At 44.5% G+C, this 20,397-nt stretch overlaps 1 protein-coding gene across 1 annotated transcript in view; it reads left to right on the forward strand.

Moving 5' to 3' along the window:
- Window positions 1–11,123: 11,123 nt before the first annotated feature.
- DNAH6 (dynein axonemal heavy chain 6) overlaps window positions 11,124–20,397 on the forward strand; it is a 381,291-nt gene continuing 372,017 nt past the window's right edge. The window contains exon 1 of the mRNA XM_040418030.1: window positions 11,124–11,158. The gene's annotated coding sequence lies outside the window, so the exon portion shown is untranslated. The remainder of the gene's footprint in view (window positions 11,159–20,397) is intronic.

Raw genomic sequence — 20,397 nt, forward strand, 5'->3', positions numbered from 1 at the left:
GTCATAAAGGATTGTTTTTTTCCCTGTTATATATGCGCACACGCATCACTGAACCGGGGCGGCCATAACCATTGGCAACGGTCCCGTTATCTTTACAAGCCTACTACACGTAACCCCCTGATGAACCTTCCGTATGGGCGAAACGCGTCGGGGTCTGTAGGTCATTTATACCTATCTTAAATATACCAATTGTGCGTTTTGTTTGTGTATTTTATCTTCTAGGTGTGCCCTGTACCTCCTGGTCATACCACGAGGGCAGTATACAGTGGACACCTTTTAAACCTATCCTTTCTTCTGTGCCTGTTATCCATGTTAGACACCACGTATTTCGTCCCCATCCACCACTCACCTCACCAGGGATATCTAGGAGTTTGAGTCTAGGTACGGGGACAGGGCGCCCCCACCATTTGGAGACGTCCCTGGGCAGAGGACCAGTTCAGGGAATCAGTGCTAGGGATAATCTTCCCCGGCCACCCGCGGTGCATACCGGCATCTTAGGTTTTCATACTCTGGCCTCTACATGGATCATTTGCATGGTACTGTATTGTCTGTGTATATGTAAATTCTGAAATTACCTATTAAATTTAGTTACCTTATGAATAAACAGGGTACCCCTGCTGGACTATCTATTGATACATATTGACACCCTGTCCTAGTATAAGCTCGCTATCTGTATTGCTGGACTTCTACAATTGCTTCACTATGTCTCAACAGGTTACTGGATGTGCCTTTCACATTTATCTATATCATAATTTATTTCACAATCAGGTGTTGTTTCACAATTGTGTTGTAACTTTGTGCATAATCAGATATTTCTTTTTTTCCTAGAATTTGAGAGTTTGAGTTGAATGCACGTCTTTGATGACTACGTGTTCACTTTTGGCCAATGAAATGACATCACTATAGACATATAAGGCTACTTTCACACTTGTGTTCGGAGCAGATCCATCTGGTGTCTGTACAGACGGATCCGCTCCTATAATGCAAACGCTTGCATTCGTTCAGAACAAATCCGTTTGCATAACTGTTTTCTTCAGATCTGATTTTTCACTTTGTGAAAACTCAGATCCGACAGTATATTCTAACACAGAGGCGTTCCCATGGTGATGGGGACGCTTCAAGTTAGAATATACTAAAAGAACTGTGTACATGACTGCCCCCTGCTGCCTGGCGTCCTGGATGTGTACATGACTGCAGTAGCGTCCTGGTTGCCATGGTTACCGATCGGAGCCCCAGCGATTAAACTGGGACTCCGATCCGAACTCTCCACTGCCACCAATGATGGGGGATTCGGAACGTGATTTTAACTGGGGGGGGGAGATGTGAGGCCGCACTGGCCACCAATGATGGGGGATTCGGAACGTGATTTTAACTGGGGGGGGGAGATGTGAGGCCGCACTGGCCACCAATGATGGGGGATTCGGAACGTGATTTTAACTGAGGGGGGGGGGGGAGATGTGAGGCCGCACTGGCCACCAATGATGGGGGATTCGGAACGTGATTTTAACTAGGGGGGGGGGAGATGTGAGGCCGCACTGGCCACCAATGATGGGGGATTCGGAACGTGATTTTAACTAGGGGGGGGAGAGTTGAGGCCGCACTGGCCACCAATGATAAGGGATTCGGAACGTGATTTTAACTGGGGGGGGGGGGGGAGATGTGAGGCCGCACTGGCCACCAATGATGGGGGATTCGGAACGTGATTTTAACTGGGGGGGGGGAGATGTGAGGCCACACTGGCCACCAATGACGGGGGATTCGGAACGTGATTTTAACTAGGGGGGGGGAGATGTGAGGCCGCACTGGCCACCAATGATGGGGGATTCGGAACGTGATTTTAACTAGGGGGGGGGGAGAGGTGAGGCCGCACTGGCCACCAATGATAAGGGATTCGGAACGTGATTTTAACTGGGGGGGGGGGGAGATGTGAGGCCGCACTGGCCACCAATGATGGGGGATTCGGAACGTGATTTTAACTGGGGGGGGGGAGATGTGAGGCCACACTGGCCACCAATGATGGGGGATTCGGAACGTGATTTTAACTAGGGGGGGGAGATGTGAGGCCGCACTGGCCACCAATGATGGGGGATTCGGAACGTGATTTTAACTGGGGGGGGGAGATGTGAGGCCGCACTGGCCACCAATGATAGGGGATTCGGAACGTGATTTTAACTAGGGGGGGGGAGATGTGAGGCCGCACTGGCCACCAATGATGGGGGATTCGGAACGTGAATTTAACTGGGGGGGGGGGAGATGTGAGGCCACACTGGCCACCAATGATGGGGGATTCGGAACGTGATTTTAACTGGGGGGGGGGGGAGATGTGAGGCCGCACTGGTCACCAATGATGGGGGATTCGAAACGTGATTTTAACTAGGGGGGGGAGAGGTGAGGCCGCACTGGCCACCAATGAGTTAAAAACAGGGAGGAGGAGGGGGGCAGCAGGGGGCAGTCATGTACACAGTTCTTTTAGTATATTCTAACTTGAAGCGTCCCCATCACCATGGGAACGCCTCTGTGTTAGAATATACTGTCGGATCTGAGTTTCACGATCTAACTCAAATCCGATGGTATATTCTAACATAGAGGCGTTCCCATGGTGATGGGGACGCTTCAAGTTAAAATATACTATCGGATTGGAGAAAACTCCGATCCGATGGTATATTAATAGGGACTCCTGACTTTACATTGAAAGTCAATGGGGGACGGATCCGTTTGAAATTGCACCATATTGTGTCAACGTCAAACGGATCTGTCCCCATTGACTTGCATTGTAAGTCTGGACGGATCCGTTTGGTTCCGCACGGCCAGGCGGACACGAAAACGCTGCAAGCTGCGTTCGGGTGTCCGCCTGCTGAGCGGAACGGAGGCCAAACGGTGCCAGACTGATGCATTCTGAGCAGATCCGCATCCACTCAGAATGCATTGGGGCTGTACGGATCCGTTCGGGGCCGCTTGTGAGAGCCTTCAAACGGAACTCACAAGCGGACACCCGAACGCTAGTGTGAAAGTAGCCTAAGTTAAAGGGGTTGTCTCACTTCAGCAAATGACATTTATCATTTAGTAAAGTTAGTTCAAGGCACTTACTAAAGTATTTGTGATTGTCCATATTGTCTCCTTTGCTAGCGTTTTCCATCCCATTATACACTGCTCATTTCTATGGTTACGACCACCCTGCAATCCAGCAGCGGTGGCCACGCTTGCACACTATAGGAAAACAGTCTTTCTGGTGGCCGAGATCCTGGGAGTTTGCATAGTCCAAGCATGGCCACCGCTGATGGATTGCAGGGTGGTCGTAACCATGGAAACGAGCAGGGTATAATGTGATGGAAAAATGAATCAAGCTAGCAAAGGAGGCAATATATAGAATCAGATTACATTAGTAAGTGCCTTGTATTAACTTCCTCTACATAATAAATGCCATTTGCTGAAGTGACACAACCCCTTTAAACCCCTTTCTAAATTACATTTCCTGTGAGTGCCATAAATCAAGAAGTATTTCATTCTTTTTTTTATATATTCAGATTTCTAGAACCCACTGGCAACATGCTTTCTAAGTTAGGCTCTATGCACATGACTGTATCCATTTTGCGGTCAGTTGTGGTGTCGGCATTTTATTTGTGGACTCATTATGTTCAGTAAGGTCCGTGGTCCACATTTTGTGGACGTATTATATTTTTTTGCGGAATGGACATACAAATGTGAAAAGCACATGGATGATCCGTGTGCTTTCTGCATCCGTATGTTTGTTCCACAGGAAGATAGAACATGTCCGATAATTGTCTGCAAAATGCTGGGGGAGATACACTGCCTGTCCCAAAAAAAAGTTGCCGAAAAAAAAGATTCTCAATGGGGTTAAGGTCTGGACTCTGTGGTGGCCAATCCATGTGTGAAAATGATGTCTCATGCTCCCTGAACCACTCTTTCACAATTTGAGCACGATGAATCCTGGCATTGTCATCTTGGAATATGCCCGTGCCATCAGGGAAGAAAAAATCCATTGATGGAATAACCTGGTCATTCAGTATGTTCAGGTAGTCAGCTAACCTCATTCTTGGAGCACATACTGTTGCTGAACCTAGACCTGACCAACTGCAGCAACCCCAGATCATAGCACTGCCCCCACAGACTTGTACAGTAGGCACTAGGCATGATGGGTGCATCACTTCACCTGCCTCTCTTCTTACCCTGATGCGCCCATCACTCTGGAACAGGGTAAATCTGGACTCATCAGACCACATGACCTTCTTCCATTGCTCCAGAGTCCAATCTTTATGCTCCCTAACAAATTGAAGCCTTTGTTTCTGGTTTGCCTCACTGATTAGTGGTTTTCTTACGGCTACACAGCTGTTCAGTCCCAATCCCTTGAGTTCCCTTTGCATTGTGCGTGTGGAAATGCTCTTACTTTCACTATTAAACATAGCCCTGAGTTCTACTGTTGTTTTTCTTTGATTTGATTTCACCAAACGTTTAAGTGATCGCCGATCACGATCATTCAGGATTTTTTTCCTGCCACATTTCTTCCTCGAATACGATGGGTCCCCACTATCCTTCCAGTTTTTAATAAGGTGTTGGACAGTTCTTGACCCAATTTTAGTAGTGTCTACAATCTCCTTAGATGTTTTCTCTGCTTGATGCATGCCAATGATTTGACCCTTCTCAAACAGACTAACATCTTTTCCACGACCACGAGATGTGTCTTTCGACATAGTTGTTTAAGAAATGAGAAGGAACTCATTGCACCAGTTGGGGTTAAATAACTTGTTGCCAGCTGAAAGATAATCGCCCATGCAGTAATTATCCAATAGGAGGCTCATAACTATTTGTTTAGTTAAATCCAGGTGGCGACTTTTTTTTTAGACAGGCAGTGTATGTCAAGACTGGCAGATCCATCCGCCAGTCGTGATCTCCCTGCACTGACGTGAGATGCACCTGATTTGTTAAGAGGCAGAAGCCTCTTAGTAAATCAGGCGCACGCGCACCTCTTCCCTGCCATGCGCCAGAAACTGAAGCTACACACTGGCGTAGACTTTAGCGGTGGTGGTAAATACAGCGGTGGTGTGAAGCCACTCCCTTCTGCTAAGACACATCCTCTTTTTCTCTGCACTTCTGAAAAGTGCCAAAAAGATCAAAAAGTCGCAAATTATGTGCAACTTTTTACGCCACAGCTGTGGTGTATAGGCTTTGATAAATGTCCTTCACTGGATCCGAAAAAAAATGTGCATGCAGCACAGATCACATCCGTATTTTGTCACATCCGTATTTTGTTAGATTCCTGCAAAATGGATACAGTTGTGTGCATGAAACCTAACTGAGAAAGCATGTTGCCAGTGGGTTCTAGCAATCTGTATATTTAAAGAATAAATAAATGAAATATTCCTCAATTTATGGCACTCACATGAAATATAATTGAGAAGTAGATTTAGTGTGCTTTAACTTAGCCTTGAACTTCAAGAGTGATGTCATTTCATTGGCCAAAAGAGAATATATGGTCATCAAAGACATGCATTCAACTCAGACTCTCAAATTCTAGGAAAAAAAGAAGTATCTGATTATGCACAAGGTTACAAAACAAGTCCCTTTTCTATGTTTTGTACGCCATGCCTACAAAGAGGACCTTGTCTGTACTTTAATACCATGTTTAATACTATTGTAATATGCTTGGCAACTCATCTACAACTTGCCTTTCAAGTAAAATTGGATTCCTTTGAAAATATGCGGACTGGAAATGTGATCATCTGAGGAAGGTCTGCGATCGGGCTGAAACGTCATGTTATGACAATTTTTGGTGTGTTCTCAATAAATGTATTATAATTTGATCATCACATTTGGAGTACTGGGTTCTTTATGAATATTGGCATAAGGAGTAGTTCCTACCAGAGCACCTGCTTTTGGAGTGCTGTGCCCCACAGAGGTCTGCGATCCACAAAATACGGCAAAAGATTGGACATGTCCTATCTTTTGTGGTGCGCAGGCACGAATCGGAAGCCCATGGAAACACTTGGAAGCCCTTCCGTGGGCTTTTAGGTTCGTGCCTGTGCAGTGAAAAATTATAGGACATGTCCTATCTTTTGCCATATCTTGCAGATCGCGGACCCATTGAAGTCAATGGGTTCGCATCCATGATGGGGAGTTCACACGGCCAGGTTAAAAGGGTTAAAGATTATCTTTAACCCTTTTGCTGCCAGGGGTGTTTGGACATTTTTCACTTCTAGTAGCCAGGAAATTTTCTGAGTTTTGACACATACAAATGAAACCTAAATTACAAAACATGAAATCCTACTAATCACCCATACCCATTTTCAGAAAGTAGCACCTTTTACACACAGACACCTTCATGCAATTTGGCATCAAAATGTACTTTGTCATAAGGATATTTCAAGATAGGTCATCACTAAATAAAATCTGGACAATACCTTTAAGTCTACATGCACACGAACGTATTTTGTTTCCGTTCCGTTTTTTTGGGCGGATAGGATGCGGACCCATTCATTTTAATGGGTCCGCAAAAAAATGCAGACAACACACCGTATGCTGTCCGCATCAGTATGTCCGTTCCGTAGCCCCGCAAAAAAAATATAACAAGTCCTATTCTTGTCCGTTTTAGGCATTGTTACAATGGATCAGGAAAAAAACAAACAAATGGCATACGGATGTAATACTTTTTTTTTGTGCGGATCCCTAATTTGCTTACCGCAAAACACATACGGTCGTGTGCGTGTAGCCTAAAGCCTCTTGCACACGACCGTATGGATTTTTCTGTATTTTGCGGTCCACAAAAAACGGATCCGCGAAAATTACAGATAATGTCCATGTGCATTCCATTTTTTGCGGAACGGAACAGCTGGCCCCTAATAGAACAGTACTATCCTTGTCCGTTATGCGAACAATGATAGGACATGTTCTATCTTTGAACAGAATGAAAGTACGGAAATGAAAGGCATACGGAGTATCTTCCTTTTTTTTCGGATCCATTGAAATTGATGGTTCCGTATACAGTCCGTATACGGAACGCAAAAAACGGAACATAAACTGAAAAAAAAAATATGTTTGTGTGCAAGAGGCCTTAGGCTGGGTTCACACTTAAGCGTATTTGATATGTGCGTTTAACGCGCGTTTTTGTCACGCGTCTTTGTGCGCGTTTTTGTCCATAGTCAACGCGTGTATTACGCGCGTTTGTGTGATTGACAGCAGTGTCCTATGGCCGCAAACGCGCGACAAAACGCCCCAAAGAAGCTCAAGAACTTTTTTGAGCGTAGGGCGTTTTTCAGCGCGTTCAAACGCGCTGTAAAACGCTCAAGTGAGAACCAGGGCCATAGGGAAGCATTGGTTTTCATGTGTTGAGCGTTTTACAGCGCGTTTGAACGCGCTGTAAAACGCTCAAGTGTGAACCCAGCCTAAGAGGTAGCCTAACGTAGTAGGCCTGTGAGCCTTAACAAGGCCCCAGGCTGCTATAGCGGACAATTATCCCCTCAGATGGCTCGTCAAATGTGACCATGGCATCAGAGAGGCTTAAAACTCAGAAGCGCCAGCTGTTTTTCTTTATGTCAAAAATATGTGATCAAAAAAAGCCACCCAAAACTCTCTTTTATTAGGCCTCATTCACATGTCAGTGTTCGGTCAGTGATTCCCATCAGTGATTCTGAGCCAAAACCAAGTGCGGCTCAAAACACAGAACAGGTGCAGATCTTTCCCTTATACCTTATGTCTGTGGAGGCTGCAATCCTGGTTTTGGCGCACAATCACTGATGGAAATCACTAAGGCCTCCTGCACACAAACGTTTTTTTTTTTCCGTTTACGTTCCATTTTTTTGCGTTCCATATACGGAACCATTCATTTCAGTAGATCCGCATTTCCATTCCATTTAAACATAGAACATGTCTTATTATTGCTCGCAAATCACGTTCTGTGGCTCCATTCAAGTCAAGGGGTCCGCAAAAAAAAAGGAATGCATCCGTATGTCTTCTGTATCCGTTCCGTTTTTTTGCGGAACCATCTATTGAAAATTTTATGCCAAGCCCAATTTTTTAAAGGGATTCTGTCACCTCATTTTAGCTTATAGAGATGCGGACATGCACGGCTAGATCGCCGCTAGCATGTCCGCAATATACCTGCCCATATCTCTGAGTGGTTTTATTGTGTTTAAAAAATGATTTTATAGATATGTAAATGAGCCTGGTAAGGAGCCCAAGGGGCTGTACTAACCTTCTTGGAGCCCATGTTGCCCCTGTGAAGGAGCCCAGCACCGCCTGCGTCATCCGAATCTCCTCCTTGCTCACAGTTAGATCGCCGTAATCTCGCGATGCGCAGTTCCTTCCCTGAGGCTGATGCCAGCACAGGGAAGGAACACTATACCGGCACTGCGCATGCGCGAGCTCGCGGCAATCTAACTGTGAGCTAGGAGGAGATTCGAAGGACGCAGGCGGTGCTGGGCTCCTTCACAGGGGCCACATGGGCTCCAAGAAGGTTAGTACAGCCCCTTCGGGCTCCTTACCAGGCTCATTTACATAGAAGCTAAAACGAGGTGACAGAATCCCTTTAATGTACTTACTGTTTATACATTATTGTATACTTCTGTTTCCGTTCCGCAAAAAACGGACCACAAACTGAAACCAAACAGTAAAACGGAACGGCAAAACTTAACGGAAACACTACTGAAACAAAAAAAAAAAAGAAAATTGGATCTGTTTAAAACGAACCGCAAAACCATACAGTCGTTTGCAGGAGGCTAAAGGCTACATTCACACGAACGTATTTTGTTTCCGTGTTCGTTCCGTTTTTTTTGCGGATAGGATGCAGACCCATTCCTTTTAATAGGTCCGCAAAAAATGCAGACAGCACACAGTGTGCTGTCCGCATCAGTACGTCCGTAGAACATGTACTATTCTTGTCCGTTCTGCGGACAATGATAGGCATTGTTACAATGGATCCGCAAAAAAAAACGATGCCATATGGACGTCATACTTTTTTTTGAGGATCCGCAATTTGCGGACCGCAAAACACATACGGTCGTGAGAATGTAGCCTAAGGCCTCTTGCACACGACTATATGGCTTTGGGCTAATTCACACGACCGTATATTCTTTAAGTTTCCGTTCCCTTTTTTTGCGGACCGTATACGGAAACATTTATTTTCAATGGGTCCGCAAAAAAAACGGAATGTACTCCGTGAGCATTCAGTTTCCGTATGCCCATATTTCCGTTCCACAAAAAGATAGAACAGGTCCTATTATTGTCCGCATTACAGACAAGGATAGTACTATTCTATTAGGGGCCAGCTGTTTTGTTCCGCAAAATACGGAATGCACACACCCTATCTATCCTGCTGCTCACATTGTTTTGATAAAGGCACTTGCATGTGCCGAAACGCGCGTCACCTCTTCTATGAGTGGCGAATAAACCTGATATAATTGCAGTACAAAGGAGTGTCGGTTTCTTCCTTCATTCAAGCATCCGGAGTGATGTCCGCTAACCGTGCACCCATACCTTCACGCAGTGTTGCCTGACTATTCGTAACCTGCACATAGATGTCATCCGTATTTTTTGCGGATCCGTTTTTGCGGACAACAAAATACATACGGTCGTGTGAACAAGCCCTTTTTCAGGTTTTTGCCGTCCGTTTTTAAAGGGATCCGTTGTTCCGTTTTTTTTCTCTCGTTGTGTTTCAGTTTCAGTTCCGCAAAAACGTTTCCGTATGCGATCCGTTGTTTGAAACAGAAACATAAAATTTTTAATCATTATTGTAATATACAGTAATGTGTTTTAACAGTAAACACATGGTCAAAGTGGGCATGGATCCGCCAAAAACGGAAGACATACGGATGTGTTCCGTATTTTTTGCAGACCCATTGACTTGAATGGAGCCATGGATCGTTATTTGCGGGCAATAATAGGACAAGTTCTATCTTTCAACGGAACGTATATATGGAAACGGAATGCATACGGAGTACATTTTGTTTTTTTGGCGGAACCATTGAAATTAATGGTTCCACAAACGGAATCAGCAAAAACGGAATGTAAATGTAAGGCCCCTTGCAGATGAGCGTGTTTCACGCTGCGAGTCCGCAGCACAGCTCCTGGCCTGACCTCACAGCACTGATGGGGTCACATCTCTGGAATGTATTGGATAACACTGGCAGCATTTTGTCAGTGTCATATAATACATTCCAGAACTCTAAAGGGTTACATAGCATCATAAATAAATATAATGCTATGTGTCCCCCCCCCCCCTGTCAGTACTGCAATTTGCGGTCCCTAATGCACGGGCAACATCCCTGCGGCTGCCGCGACAGATCCAGACCCATTCAACTTGAATGGGACCGTGATCCGTCTGCACCGTGCGGTGGCACAGAGAGAAACCCAACGGAAGCACTCTGTAGTGCTAACGTGCCTCCGTTTCACACCTCTCCTTCCGATTGTGGACTCGCATGTGTGATACGGCGTGCACACGGCCGTATATTGCTGACTCCCTGTTTGTGGACTGGCACCAGCCAACAACGGTCTCGTGCATGAGCCCTTACTGTTGTTTGGGTCCGCATCCGAGCCACATTTTTTTGCTGGTCGGATGCGGACCCATTCACTTCAGTAGGGCCACAAAAGATGCGGACAGCACTCCGTGCTCCGTTCCGTGTCCCTGCATTTCTATCATGGGCCGCCAGTTCCGTTCTGCAAATTGTGGACCACACACAACCGGCATCCATGTTTTGTGGATCGGCAATTTGTGGACCGCAAAACACGTTGCGGTTGTGTGCAACACTGATGTGTGAATGAGACTTTAGACAGTTTTGACAAATCTGCCCCTACAGGCTTCTCTATACTAGGCCTCAATAAATGCCACAAGAAATGAATTATGTAATGAATATATAAAAATAAAAAAATATGCCAGCAAAAAAGTTGTAAAGAAACGCTGTGAAAAACGCAATTTTTTGCAATTCCAAAAAAAAAAACTGGCAGAAAAGTGTGTTTTCAGGAATATTGGTAATGGCTCCTTAGCATTCCTGTCGCCGCTAGCCCTGTGTTACCAGGCGAGCTCAGACCTCCACTAGTCCCCGCCCCCTCCAGCTCCGCCCCCCGTACAGCGGCTGCAGGCCGGGGGTTGCTAGGCGACCGTAAACACGCTGGGACGCTGTAGAAGTTTGCTGGAAGTATCGTGCGTGTGGTAAGTTATTTAGTAATAACTATAACATGTATGTATGTAGTGATTATAAGAGTGTCTCCATAGACTATATACATCGCCTCACTGTATGCTGGAAATCAGCGCCTGGCATTTCTACCCCCTGCCAGCCATCAGATGTCAGACTGTAAGCTCGCTGCGGCACTGACTATTGGAGGTCCTACAGGTGGCTTTTTTAAATAGACATATTTTTACCCTTAGACATCAGCTTTGCTATTGGGTATGTGACATGAATCAGTAAAGCCTTGGATGATCTTTGTTTCTATGGTTTGTCACTTTACCAACAACAGTTGTCAGATTCCTAGTTGTCAGGGTATGAAACCAGAGCAGATCAGAAGGGAATCCTGCCTATGAGAGTTTTTGGCAGCATTTACACTGTAGATACAATACCCTATGGGAGAAGGACATTTGTGGGTGCTCTAGTCTTACTGATAGCCTGATGTCAGAAACTGAAGTAGTCAATAAGTGCATATACTGTAGACTGGCATTCTCACCAACCATTTTGCTGGTGGGAAAGGAGGAGAACGAGGGATGTGGACAAACTACTGAGTGTAAAAATAAAAAAAACTCTAGTGCAGTGGCGTAACTAGAAATGACTGGGCCCCACAGGAAATTTTTTCACCCCTCTGCTCCTGTGCAACCCCCAAATCCTATGGCTAGTCTGGATCATTCTACTAGGTGAAGCACGGCAGCCGCTCTATCGGTTTCCGAAATGTATATACTGTATATGATGTCATTGTATAATACTGTTGAGGGGGCCCTGACGATAAAATCTTTTAGTCCTCCTCCTGGGTGGACCCCTCCTGAGTTCGGGCCCCAAAGCAGCCGCTTTCCCTTGCTTCCCCTGTAGCTACGACCCTGCTCTAGTGGTCTTGTCAATTCCCCAAAAGAAAAAAAAGAACAAAGCGCCAACCTCAAATGTGTACCAAGGAATTAGGTTAAGTTACTCAAATGGGTAGAGTTTCTCCCGTAACCACAATCAATTAGGAGTCACCACATAGTGGATTACGGATTGTTAATTGTGCGCAATTATGTAAACCATAAAACCTATAAGTTTGAAGCGTATAATAAATCTATAACAAACTATAGATAAGAAATATAAAAAAACAGCATGCTAAAAACATATTAACCACCTGCCATCCGGGCCATTTGCCCCCTTCCTGACCAGGCCAAATTTTGCAAAACTGACATATCTCACTTTATGTGGTAATAACTTTGGAACGCCTTTATTTATCCAAGTCATTCAGAGATTGTTTTCTCGTGACACATTGTACTTCATGATAGTCATAAATTTGAGTCAAAATATTTCACCTTTATTTATGAAAAAATCCCAAATTTACCCAAAAATTTGAAAAATTCGCAATTTTCTAAATTTCAATTTCTCTGCTTTTAAAACAGAAAGTGATACCTCATAAAATGTTTATTACTTAACATTCCCCATATGTCTACTTTATGTTGGCATCATTTTGGAAATGTCATTTTATTTTTTTAGGACGTTAGAAGGCTTAGAAGTTTAGAAGCAATTCTTCAAATTTTTAAGAAAATTGCCAAAAACCCACTTTTTAAGGACCAGTTCAGGTCTGAAGTCACTTTGTGGGGCCTACATAGTGGATACCCCCATAAATGACCCTATTGTAGAAACTACACCCCTCAAGTTATTTAAAACTGATTTTACAAACTTTGTTAACCCTTTAATCGTTCCACAAGAATTAAAGGAAAATGGAGATCAAATTTTAAAATGTCACTTTTTGGGCAGATTTTCCATTTTAATCAATTTTTTTCTTTAACACATCGATGGTTAGCAGCCAAACAAAACTCAATATTTATTACCCAGATTCTGCGGTTTACAGAAACACCCCACATGTGGTCATAAACTGCTGTATGGGCACACGGCAGGGCGCAGAAGGAAAGGAACTCCACATGGTTTTTAGATGCCATGTCCCATTTGAAGCCCCCTGATGCACCCTTACAGTAGAAACTCCCAAGAAGTGACCCCATTTTGGAAACTAGGGGATAAGGTGCCAGTTTTATTAGTACTATTTTTGGGTACATATGATTTTTTGATCATTCATTATAAGACTTTATGGGGCAAGGTGACCAAAAAATTGGTTGTTTTAGCACAGTTTCTATTTATTTATTTTTACAGCGTTCACCTGAGGGGTTCAGTCAAGTGACATTTTTATAGAGCAGATTGTTACGGACGTTGCGATTTCTAATATGTATACTTTTTCTCATTTATTAAAGTTTTACACAATAATAGCATTTTTGAAACAAAAAAATAATGTTTTAATGTGTCCATGTTCTGAGAGCTATAGTTTTTTATTTTTTTAGAGATTTTCTTATGTAGGGGCTCATTTTTTGCGGGATGAGGGGACGGTTTAATTGGTACTATTTTGTGGGACATACGCATTTTTGATCACTTGGTGTTGCACCTTTTGTGATGCAAGGTGACAAAAATTGCTTGTTTTGACACTGTTTTTTTTTTTTTTACGGTGTTCACCTGAGGGGTTAGCTCATGTGATATTTTTATTTTTATAGAGCTGGTTTTTACGGACGCGGCAATACCTAATATGTATACATTTTTTTATTTGTTTCACTTTAACACAATAATAGCATTTTTGAAACCAAAAAAATGATTTTTTAGTGTCTCCATGTTCTAAGAGCTATAGTTTTTTTTATTTTTTGAGAGATTTTCTTATGTAGGGGCTCATTTTTTGCGGGATGAGGTGACGGTTTTATTGGTACCATTTTGTGGGACATACGCGTTTTTGATCATTTGGTGTTGCACCTTTTGTGATGTAAGGTGACAAAAATTGCTTCTTTTGACACAGTTTTTTTTTTTTTTACGGTGTTCACCCGAGGGGTTAGGTCATGTGATATTTTTATAGAGCTGGTTTTTACGGACGCGGCAATACCAAATATGTCTATTTTATTTTTAACATTTTTAACATTTTTTTTTCATTCCTTACTTAGGGACTTTTTTTTTTTTACATGTGAAACTTTTTTTTTTTTCTCCAACCTTTTATTTTTATTTTTTTTATTTTACACTTTTCGTCCCCCATAAGGTCATACAAGACCTCTGGGGGACATTTACTTCACTTTTTCTTTTTTTTTTACTATTGATTTCTCCTATAACTGGGGCTGACATAGTAGCCCCAGTTACAGAAGAAATTGACCCCCCAGAGAGGCTGTACAGCGCAATACAGCGCTGTACAGCCTCAGTGCAGGGCTGATCGAGGTCTGTGGATGACCTCACACAGCCCCTGCACTCTCCGGTCACGGCGGTCACTCGGTGAGCTGTGTCTGCAGCGATCCAGAAGGCAGGGACACCTGGGCACTGTCCCTGCCTTCACTCTGGGCAACCCGATCAGCAGCTGCACGATTAGCATGCAGCTGCGATTTCTGAAAGGACGTTTTTAAAACGTGCTTTCAGAAATAGAGGTCCACCCATAGGACGTTTATATCCTATGGGCGGACGGAAAGTGGTTAAGATATCAGAGTATTTACTCACTTCACTGGGGGGTAGTCTGTGGGATAAACTCAAGACACCCAAACAAACCTTGTTGATATGTTGAGGTCGCCATGCGTTCCAACTTGGAGCGCATTGTGACCCGGAAGTCCTCCCTCTGGTCAGTTATCGGCCGCTCCCGCTCCCTTGTACATGCCCTCTCCCTTGATATAGGAGACAATCCTCCATTATACCACCAAAGAACAGACACCTGAGGGGAATAAACCAGTATAAGCAGTGGCGTAGGGATCGCCATAGCAACCATAGCAGTGGCTATGGGGCCCTACGCCACTGGGGGCCCGTCCGACCGCATTCAGTTTTTTTTTTTTTTTTTTTATATTTTTTTTATTAACACACACAGACACTACACACAGGCAGCCAGGAGGTGGCGTAACTACCAGGGAAGCAGCTGCTTCGGGGCCCGACAGTTTATTTTCAAGTTAGTTAAATATCGATGTCTTACTGTTCAGGGCCCCTTCACAGCAGCGGTCTTAATGTTCAGGCCCCCTCGCTAATGTGCTCTAATCTTACTGTATTCTAAAAGTCTCCTGTGTCTGGGATTCGAACCCACAACCTCCAATGTATCAGTGGCAAAGCATTTACCCTCACAGCCATAAAGGAGGCATTGCAACTGATTGAAAAAATTAGACACTTCTACTGTTATAGCTGGCTAAGTGTACATCTATACACATGACAGCTGCCCCAACACACCCAGCACTGCTATATCTCTATATGACAGCTATCCCAGCACACTCAGCTCTGCTATATCTCTATATATGAGCAGCTGTCATGTGTATAGATGTACACTTAGCCAGCTATAACAGTTGAAGTCTCATATTTTTTCAGTCAGCAGCAAGGCATCTCTTATGGTCTTGTGGTTAGGTGCTTTGCCTCTGATACAGAAAGTCGTGGGTTCGAATCCCAGCAGAAACCTTTTCTGAAATACAAGCACTGACTCCATATATGGACATACAGGGCGGGACACAGGAAGAGGCTGCATCGCATCGCTGACATGGAGGTAAGTAGAAGTGTTTATTTTTATTTTTTTAATACCCGACTGTTACTGCCATGTGGGGAGCGGGGGGCACTTGATACTGGCACATGGGGGGAGGGGAGTTGGCACCTGACCTGATACTGGCACCTGGGGGGGGGGGGTTGGCACCTGATACTGGCACATGGGGGGGGGGGAGAGAGGCACCCGATACTGTGGATGGCACTGTTTAGGGGAGGGGGATCTGTGTATGGCACTATTTAGGGGAGGGGGGATCTGTTGATGGCACTATTTAGGGGAGGGGGATCTGTGGATGGCAGTATTTAGGGGAAGGGGATCTGTGGATGGCACTATTTAGGGGAGGGGGATCTGTTGATGGCACTATTTAGGGGAGGGGGATCTGTGGATGGCACTATTTAGGGGAGGGGGATCTGTGGATGGCACTATTTAGGGGAGGGGGATCTGTGGATGGCACTATTTAGGGGAGGGGGATCTGTGGATGGCACTATTTAGGGGAGGGGGATCTGTGGATGGCACTATTTAGGGGAGGGGGATCTGTGGATGGCACTGTTTAGGGGAGAGGGATCTGTGGATGGCACTGTTTAGGGGAGGGGGATCTGTGGATGGCACTATTTAGGGGAGGGGGATCTGTGGATGGCACTGTTTAGAGGAGGGGGATCTGTTGATGGCACTATTTAGGGGAGGGGGATCTGTGGATGGCACTATTTAGGGGAGGGGGGATCTGTTGATGGAACTGTTTAGGGGAGGAGGATCTGTTGATGGTACTGTTTAGGGGAGGAGGATCTGTGGATGGCACTATTTAGAGGAGGGGGATCTGTTGATGGCACTATTTAGGGGAGGGGGATCTGTGGATGGCACTATTTAGGGGAGGGGGATCTGTGGATGGCACTATTTAGGGGAGGGGGATCTGTGGATGGCACTATTTAGGGGAGGGGGATCTGTGGATGGCACTATTTAGGGGAGGGGGATCTGTGTATGGCACTATTTAGGGGAGGGGGATCTGTGGATGGCACTATTTAGGGGAGGGGGATCTGTGGATGGCACTATTTAGGGGAGGGGGATCTGTGGATGGCACTATTTAGGGGAGGGGGATCTGTGGATGGCACTGTTTAGGGGAGAGGGATCTGTGGATGGCACTATTTAGGGGAGGGGGATCTGTGGATGGCACTATTTAGGGGAGGGGGATCTGTGGATGGCACTATTTAGGGGAGGGGGATCTGTGGACGGCACTATTTAGGGGAGGGGGATCTGTGGATGGCACTGTTTAGGGGAGAGGGATCTGTGGATGGCACTGTTTAGGGGAGGGGGATCTGTGTATGGCACTATTTAGGGGAGGGGGATCTGTGGATGGCACTATTTAGGGGAGATCTGTGGATGGCACTATTTGGGGAGGGGGATCTGTTGATGGCACTATTTAGGGGAGGGGGATCTGTTGATGGCACTATTTAGGGGAGGGGGATCTGTGGACGGCACTGTTTAGGGGAGAGGGATCTGTGGATGGCACTGTTTAGGGGAGGGGGATCTGTGTATGGCACTATTTAGGGGAGGGGGGATCTGTTGATGGAACTGTTTAGGGGAGGAGGATCTGTTGATGGTACTGTTTAGGGGAGGAGGATCTGTGGATGGCACTATTTAGGGGAGGGGGATCTGTTGATGGCACTATTTAGGGGAGGGGGATCTGTGGATGGCACTATTTAGGGGAGGGGGATCTGTGGATGGCACTATTTAGGGGAGGGGGATCTGTGGATGGCACTATTTAGGGGAGGGGGATCTGTGGATGGCACTATTTAGGGGAGGGGAATCTGTGGATGGCACTATTTAGGGGAGGGGGATCTGTGGATGGCACAGAGGGGGGGGCCCATAATTTTTTTTTGCTATGGGGCCCATGCATTTCTAGCTACGCCCCTGAGTATAAGGGAATATAACAGAATATTATATTGGAGGAAAACCACTAGTTTGATTTGATTTTACCGATGCGTTCCAGGGTGGAACGCGTCGGAAACAGGAAGTAAAGACTAAACAGAGAAACAGGAAGTAAAGACTAAAAAGAGGACTCCCTATAACCACACCTTCACGCTTTTTGGCGGTTTTTAAACGACAGTATTTAAAGACAAAGAAACTATTCTGTTGTGCATATGTATCTTATTATTATTGTATTGCTCCTGATAAAGGGATAACCCCGAAAAGCGTTGAGCAGAATCTGGAATAAAGATATTGCTAAGGAGCCCCTGTGTGACTGGCTGCCATCAATATCTGCGACTCTACAGGCGATTCTGGCTAGGGGGGATTAGTTTGTTTGTTTGTCTTGAGTTTATTCCAGACTACCCCCCAGTGAAGTGAGTAAATACTCTGATATCTTAATATGTTTTTAGCATGCTGTTTTTTATATTTTTTATCTATAGTTTGTTCTCTATAGATTTACTATACGCTTCGAACCTAAATGTTTTATGTTTTACATAATTGCGCACAATTAACAATCTGTAATCCACTATGTGGTGACTCCTAATTGATTGTGGTTATGGGAGAAACTCTACCCATTTGAGTAACTTAACCTAATTCCTTGGTAATCATTTGAGGTTGGCGCTTTGTTCTCTTATTTTTCTTCTATCTTTTTTTGAGGGATTGTCACGACCACTAGAGTTTTTTTTTTTTTTACACTCAGTAGGTTGTCCACATCCCCCGTTCTCATCCTTTCCCACCAGCAAAATTACAATACACATGGGCATCTGCCCCTGTTGATTGACTTTACAGCAGCCTCCCTCTTAAACCTTTACTGACTGTGTACCACCCTCTCACTATACCGGCTTACTTCCACTTTCTTCTCTTTGTCTCCCAGCACCATTGGTGCCTCTAGTTTTTCTTTTCTCTTTGGGAAGAACCCATCCCAAAGGAAAAGATTAACCCTCGTTCCTTTTTTTTCTCTTATTGCATTCTCACCAACCAGCAAGTCAAGGTGCTATATACTGGCATTATGCACTGTGGATAGTTATATTTGAATAAAACTACCATTCAATTCAAATAAAAACACTTTTATAAATCCATAGTGACACTCGCAGTATAAGGAGTAGTAGAAATAATAAAAATAGAAAAATAGAAATAAAATAAAATAAAAATAAATATATGGATATTGAATTACTTATGAAACAAATCTATATAAAGTAATGCATACACAGTACATAATGTTCTTGGATGTCTCAGCAATATTCCATTCCTGTATGTATTCAAAAATAAATTTCCTCCGGTATAGAAATAGTTGTTATCCCTTCATATATAATCAGTTGGTTTGATTCAGAGAGGCCACTAATAATATATCTGATTTGTAGTGAGTCTCCTCAACGGTATATCCACCAATATGATTTATATATATATATATATATATATATATATATATATTTGTGGTCGGATAGGCTATCGGAAAGGTGAACCTAACCTATCTAACCCCTATCTACAACAAGCAGTAGAATTATGCCATAACTGCTGTGGTAGGGCAGCCTAAAGGGGCCAAAAAGAGCAGACCTTGTTTAGAGTAAATATATACATACCGTTACGACACCCGATTTTGAACGGAAAGACCTTTCACGATGAAGGTGCGGAATATACCGTATATATCAGTGATTTCCACCTACCTTACCTCTTTGTCATGTGCACCGCCACATCGTTCTTAGAGATGGTTAATGCTGATGCAATTGAAAGAGTGGCTGGTAACCAGGAACGATTTACTCCTATGTAGACTAACATATGACCATATTACGAGAAGGTCTGAATCCTGAGAGCTGCCGACTGAAACAAACAATGGTGAATCTGTTGGAAGGGCCTAGATGAACTCCAACCATCCGCCAAGGGCCCTGATCGGGCACCGACTGTTCCTGGTGGCAAAATACTTTACCTCTACTTATTCCCCAGGCCACACTTTCTATTAAGGGCCCAAAAGTTAGAACATGGCGTCTGCCGTCTTACTGTAGTAGTAAATTAAGTGAAATGTGTAAACCCACCAGGCCTGGGGAACCATCCACAGGAATACATGGCTATTTCGAGTAACGAGCTAATGTGGCCTGTAATAAGGACAGAACGTACACGTAATACCTGCAGTTGTGACAGAAAATAAGCTTAAGGTCGTGATAAACTATGTATGCTGCGCCTGTAGTCGTGATAGGACTTGTCGTGTCAGAAGACATGACAGACTTCGTAAACTGCGCCTTATACTGTACCTCCTACTGGAAGACGGACCGATACCCAGGACTTAGGCCGGACACCAACACCCTCAGCCCAAGTTTGTAGATGAAGTCAGCATGCCTGGGAGAAGATGATGTCCGCAAAGGCAGGCTTGGGATGACTGCTTATAAAGAAAACAATGAAAACCCAACAACCTAGAAAATAAACGAGTCAGGGAAAACAATAACGTGAGTGAGACTCTAATGGCACAAGCCACACGTGCGAGCCCCCACAAGAAAATTGTATTGCGAGCCACAGATGACCGAGCCATGCGAGCGGGTCTGAGGACAGAAAAAGACATGGAACTTACTTGTTGTGGGACCACGCAGCCGGCCTCGAATGGCGAAGTTATGTGTGTAAAATTTAAACGGAGAAGCCATGCGTGAGAGACTAATGGCGGAGTCATATGTAACACTAAAAGGGAGAAGTCGTGCGTGAGAGACTAATGGCGGAGTCATATGTGTACAACTAAAACGGAGAAGCCATGCGTGA

This window comes from Bufo bufo, chromosome 2 (assembly GCF_905171765.1).
Source record: "Bufo bufo chromosome 2, aBufBuf1.1, whole genome shotgun sequence".
Lineage (NCBI taxonomy): Eukaryota > Metazoa > Chordata > Amphibia > Anura > Bufonidae > Bufo > Bufo bufo.